Raw genomic sequence first — 5728 nt, forward strand, 5'->3', positions numbered from 1 at the left:
TCTCACAGAGATACAGGGCAGAGGAGCAATATTTACCACCCCAATGCAGGTCACTCCTGGGCATGATAATCTATCTATGGGACTTCAAACTACCACTTCTCTTATGGGCTCAGTGTCTTCATCAATAGATCAAAGGGATTGTATCAGCAGTTTTCAAACCATGCTCTGTTGAACCTAGGGCAACCAACTGTCCTGGTTTGCCCAGGTTCCAGATTTTTCTCAGGATGCAGGACTTTCAGCGCTAAAACTAGACAAATTGAGCCAGTTGGGAGTGGTACACTGCACTGGCCACTCAGAAAAAATATAAATAAATAAAGCCAGACAAACTGGGATGAGTTGGTCAATCTAACTGAACCTTACAGCTATCATAGGGAGGCCACCAAGGCAGGGGGTAGGAGGGGCAGGACTTAGGGAGGAGGCCAGTCCAGTGGGGCTCAGAGCTCCCAGTTCCACTTTTACTGGATCAGTTGTGTCTTGTTTTACACCTTGAGCTTCTAGGTTAGATTTTTGTTTGTTTGTTTGTTTGTTTGTTTGTTTGTTTTGAGATGGAATCTCACTCTGTTGCCCAGGCTGGAGTTCAATGGCACAATCTCGGCTCACTACAACCTCCACCTCCCAAATTCAAGTGATACTCCTGCCTCAGTTTCCCAAGTAGCTGAGATCACACCTGGCTAACTTTTTTGTATTTTTAGTAGAGACGGGGTTTCACCATGTTGGCCACGCTGGTCTCCCACTCCTGGCCTCAAGTGATCTGCTCACCTTGGCCTCCCAAAGTGCTGGCATTATAGGCGTGAGCCATTGCACCTGGCCCCTGTTACTTTTTTTTTTTTTTTTTTGAGATGGAGTTTTGCTCTTGTTGCCCAGGCTGGAGTGCAATCTCAGCTCACTGCAACCTCCATCTCCCAGGTTCAAGCAATTCTCCTGCCTCAGCCTCCTGAGTAACTGGGATTACAGGCATGCACCACCACGCCCAACTAATTTTGTATTTTTAGTAGAGATGGAGTTTCTCCATGTTGGTCATGCTGGTCTCGAACTCCTGAGCTCAGGTGATCCGCCCGTCTCGGCCTCTCAAAGTGCTGGGATTACAGGCGTAAGCCACTGCCCCTGGCCCTGTTACTTTTTTAAATAATTTGAAAGCCACTGGACTAAACGTTCCCTAGTGTCCCAATAGTGGTTTTGTCTGTTTGTTTGTCTGATTGTTTGAGACAGAGTCTCGCTCTGTTGCCCAGGCTGGAGTTCAGTGGCGCGATCTTGGCTCACTGCAACCTCTCTCTCCCGGGTTCAAGTGATTCTTCTGATTAAAATGGTATGTCAGGCCAGGCGCAATGGCTCACACCTATAATCCCAGCACTCTGGGAGGCCAAGGTGGGTGGATCACTTGAGTCAGGAGTTTGAGACCAGCTTGGCCAACATGGCAGAGCCCTGTCTCTCCTAAAAATACAAAAAGTAGCCAGGAGTGGAGATGCGCTCCTGTACTCCCAGCTACTCGGGAGACTGAGGCAGAGGAATCGCTTGAACCCAGGAGGCAGAGGTTGCAGTGAACTGAGATGGTGCCACTGCACTCCAGCCTGGGTGACAGAGCAAGAATCTGTCTCAAAAAAAAAAAAAAAGTATGTCAGGGGCTGGGCATGATGACTCATGACTCTAATTCCAGCGTTTTGGGAGGCCAAGACAGGAGGATCACTGGAGGCCAGAAGTTCAAGACCAGCCTGGGTAATATAGCAAGATCCCATCTCTACAAAAAATTTATTTAAAAATTAGCCAGGCGTTGTGGTACATGCTTATAGTCCTAGCTACTCAGGAGGCTGAGGTGGGAGGATAGCTTGAGCCCAAGAGGTTAAGGCTGCAGTGAGCTATGATCACACCCCAGCACACAGCCTGGGTGACAGAGCAAGACTCTGTCTCCAAAAAAAAATCCTATGTCAGTGGGGAGCTGACTGCCTTATTTCTCTCTCTCTTTTCCATCATTCTGATTTCCATTTTTTTCCTTTATCTGGTAAGAGGGAGAAAGGACTATAAGATAGAAATAAACATTTTAGCCCAAAAGTCTTCCTATCTATAGAATTTTCAGGAGCTCTAAAATAAATAAGAAAGTACTAAACATGAAACGTGGTCAAGTTTTAAAATCCATAGCATCCAGACCAACCTGCAGGAAGGCAGCCTTCATTTTATACCTTTCTCACTCTCCAATTGTTCTAAAATTATATCACTGACTGTAAGTGGGGGGACAATCTTTTTTTTTTTTTTAGATGGAGACTCGCTCTGTCGCCCAGGCTGGAGTGCAGTGGGGCAATCTCAGCTCACTGCAAGCTCCGCCTCCCGGATTCACGCCATTCTCCTGCCTCAGCCTCCTGAGTAGCTGGGACTACAGGCGCCGCCACCACACCCAGCTAATTTTTTTGTCTTTTGTGTAGAGACGGGGTTTCACCGTGTTAGCCAGGATGGTCTCGATCTCCTGACCTCATGATCCACCCGCCTCGGCCTCCCAAAGTGCTGTGATTACAGGCATGAGCCACCGTGCCTGGCCAAGTTGGGGGACAATTAACTAGCCTCAAGAACCTCCTCTTGTTTCGGGATGGGGCAGAGTGCTGAGAGTGGACCAGGGGAAGGAGTTGGAAACAACATCCTAGCTCCCCCTCCCACCCTAGATCCCTTTGGCGGCTCTAATTGAGGCCTGTCACAGGGAGAGAAGGCAGCTGCAAATTGCATTCATCAACAAATTACAGCCAATTACAGCCCCAGTCCCAGCCTACTGGGGGTGACATGAGGCCAGTCAAAATCCCTTCTGATTCAGTGATGCCAAAGGTTTTGGGCTGCCAGGGTCACTTTCTGCAATCCAGACCCCGAACTTTATCCTGGGCCTGCACCCTGCCTTCCGACAATCCCTCGGGGAAGATGGGGGCCCCCTCCAACCCTCAAGAAGTCTCCAGGGTGCTTCTCTCAGTCATCACTGAAGTTCACCTAGTGATCTAGGCTGAATTTTTGCTGCTATGCTGCTGCTTTGTTAAGTTATAGACATGTTGGTTTTATTCAAAAGAATACAATGCTTGACAAACTGAAAAATATGAAATGCTTCATCAATTTGTGTATCATTCTTATGCAGGGGCCATGCTAATCCTCTCTGTATCATTCCAATTTTAGTATATGTGTTGCTGAAGCCAGTATGTGCTACTGCAGTGCTTTACGCTGAGTTTTCTCCAGATTTGGTCCTTGGGGGAACTGATTTGCTGGCACTTCAAGGGCCTGCTGAGAACTCTTTGCTTGTTGGCTTTGGGCCAGCTTAACTCTGACATCCTTCTGCCCATCCTGACAACATTGGGCCAAAGCTAGGGTGAGGTTAACATGAAACCTGTGGAGGTGTAATGGAAGTGTCACCTCCCAGAAGGGCAGGTATGTGGCCACCCATTCTTGTCCACAGCTGCTGCTTCACTCCCCTCCCTGGAGCCAGCAGCTCTGGTTTCAACAGTGCGAGGGTGTGTGTGTATATGTGTGTTCGCATGCATGTGCATGTGCATTTATGAGACACACCACAGGACATCCACATGCTAGGGACAGAAAGATGGGGAGGGCATGACGCTGGACCTTCTCTGTTTGATCTCTAGTGTAAAAGAGCAGCCAAATACCCTCAAAGAATGTTCTTTTTCTCCCTCTCTTGCTTTTCTTCTCAGGACTCTGGCACTTCTACAAATAGGGCTGTGCCAGAAGAAAAGGAAGTTTCAGTAGTCAGTCCATCCACACTCCCCACCCCCTGAAACAATAATCTCTTCCTCTCTCCCAGCCCCTGTTTGAATTGGGGAGGGGGTAAGGAAAGGAGGCGTCTTTTCAGTTCCGAAGTTTCTAAGGAAGCCAGTACAGACGCACCCTTCCCCTTCCAGGGAATGTATCCTGTGATGTTTAAGTAGGAGTCAAGCCTTGAGAATGAATTTCTCTTGAACTGTCCTTTCTCCACCAGAGGAGGTGGGATGAGTACATCCAGTAAAGGAGAAAGAGCAAGAGAAGGGGTTAGGGTCAGATGTCCCCAAGGATATTAAAGCTTTCTGCCTAGGAGAACAGTGGAACTCAGATGACCCATAGGCAAGGAAAGAGGTCAAGGGATGACTCAGTAGACCCAGCCTCCTGGAGGCTCTTGAAAAAACTCAGTTTCAACCTGATAAACCTTCTCAAGACAGACAAGGCAGGATCAGAGGTAGGAATCCTGGGAAACATAGTGAGACCCCGTCTCTACAAAAAATTAGTTGGGCATGGTGGTGTGTACCTGTGGTCCCAGCTGCTAGAGAGTCTGAGGTGGGAGGATCACTTGAGCCCAAGAGTTCGAGGCTGCAGTGAGCCGTGACCAGTCCACTGCACTCCAGCCTGGGCAACAGAGAGAGATGCTGTCTCAAAAAAAAAAGAAGAAGAAGAAAAATAAACAGAGAGAAATAAGGCGGGACAAGGGCAGATAAGGATTGAGGCCAGGCCGGGAGTGAGAGCAGAAACAGGACTGGGTTGCCAAGTGTGGATAACAATCAGGGCTGTGCTTGCCCGGGTCAGCTCGCTCTTCTCTTCTCAGACTACTCCCTGAGTGGATGTCTTGGTGCTCCACCCAGATTCCCGGTGCTGACTGTGAGTTTTGGCTGCCAATGGCTCTCCATCTCTGGACTTGCCCTTGGCCTAGAGGGCAGCCAATTAGTTGACTGACAGGGGCATAAAAGACCAGCCTCCCTGACTCAGGTGGGATCCTTTCTGTCATGCAATTGTCCACCCAGAGCTTCCCACAGGATCAAGCCAAAACCAGCCTCAGCTGTGAAGCACATCCTTGCTTCCCCACTCCCTGCCCCACCCTGCTTTCCTTCTTCCCTTCTCCTAAGAGCTTGCCCACAATAAACCATGTGCACCCCCAAATCCCCATCTCAGTCTCCACATCAAGGGAACCAGATCTAAGACACTTCTTTGGGTACAAATTGCACCTTAGCTCCAGTGCCTAGGATGCTGTGTCAGCCCCTAATCAGCCTTTAGTGTATAATAATGATTTTTTTTAAATGTTTCGGCTGGGTATGGTGGCTCACACCTGTAATCCCAGCACTTTGGGAGGCCGAGGTGGGTGGATCATCTGAGGTCAGTAGCTTGGGACCAGCCTGTCCAACATGGTGAAACCCTGACTCTACTAAAAATACAAAAATTAGCTGGGCCTGGTGGCGTGAGCCTGCAATCCCAGCTGCTTAGGAGGCTGAGGCAGGAGAATCACTTGAATTCGGGAGGCAGAGGTTGTAGTGAGCCCGGATTGTACCACTACACTCCAGCCTAGGTGACAGAGCAAGACTGTCTCAAAAAAAAAAAAAAAAATTCCAGTCTCTCACTATGAAACTGCAGTAAATAATGCTAAATACTATTCATATTATATGTGATTAGTTGAAAGAAGGAGTGATTGGTTGAATTAATGCTCTGGATGGGAGATAAATAGGTGGGGGAATTTATTGTAGGACCGCCCCCCCATATACACACACACATTAACCAGATGTCCATGGCTCATCCCAGTACATCCTGTCTACGTATAGGCCACCTGCTTATGTCTATGCAAAGTCAGGGACAGATAATCCAGTTTGTGGATTATCCAGACCCCCAGCTGGCATGTTCCTCCTCAATATTGCCTCCCTGAACCCTCCCTCTGTTCCAGCACCTTCCCGGTGGTAGAGGGTGGGCAGAGACAGGCAGCAGGATAGGGGAGGATGATGAAACCTCAGTCTGTCAA

The 5728-nt window shown here is 48.6% G+C and overlaps 1 non-coding gene across 1 annotated transcript; it reads right to left on the reverse strand.

Annotated features, from left to right (window-relative positions):
- Window positions 1-3058: 3058 nt before the first annotated feature.
- Window positions 3059-3162, reverse strand: LOC117068158. The gene has a single exon (XR_004431009.1). It is a non-coding gene; the product is annotated as a U6 spliceosomal RNA (small nuclear RNA).
- Window positions 3163-5728: the final 2566 nt, after the last annotated feature.

This window comes from Trachypithecus francoisi, unplaced genomic scaffold (assembly GCF_009764315.1).
Source record: "Trachypithecus francoisi isolate TF-2019V2 unplaced genomic scaffold, Tfra_2.0 Lachesis_group20, whole genome shotgun sequence".
Classification (NCBI taxonomy): Eukaryota; Metazoa; Chordata; class Mammalia; order Primates; family Cercopithecidae; genus Trachypithecus; species Trachypithecus francoisi.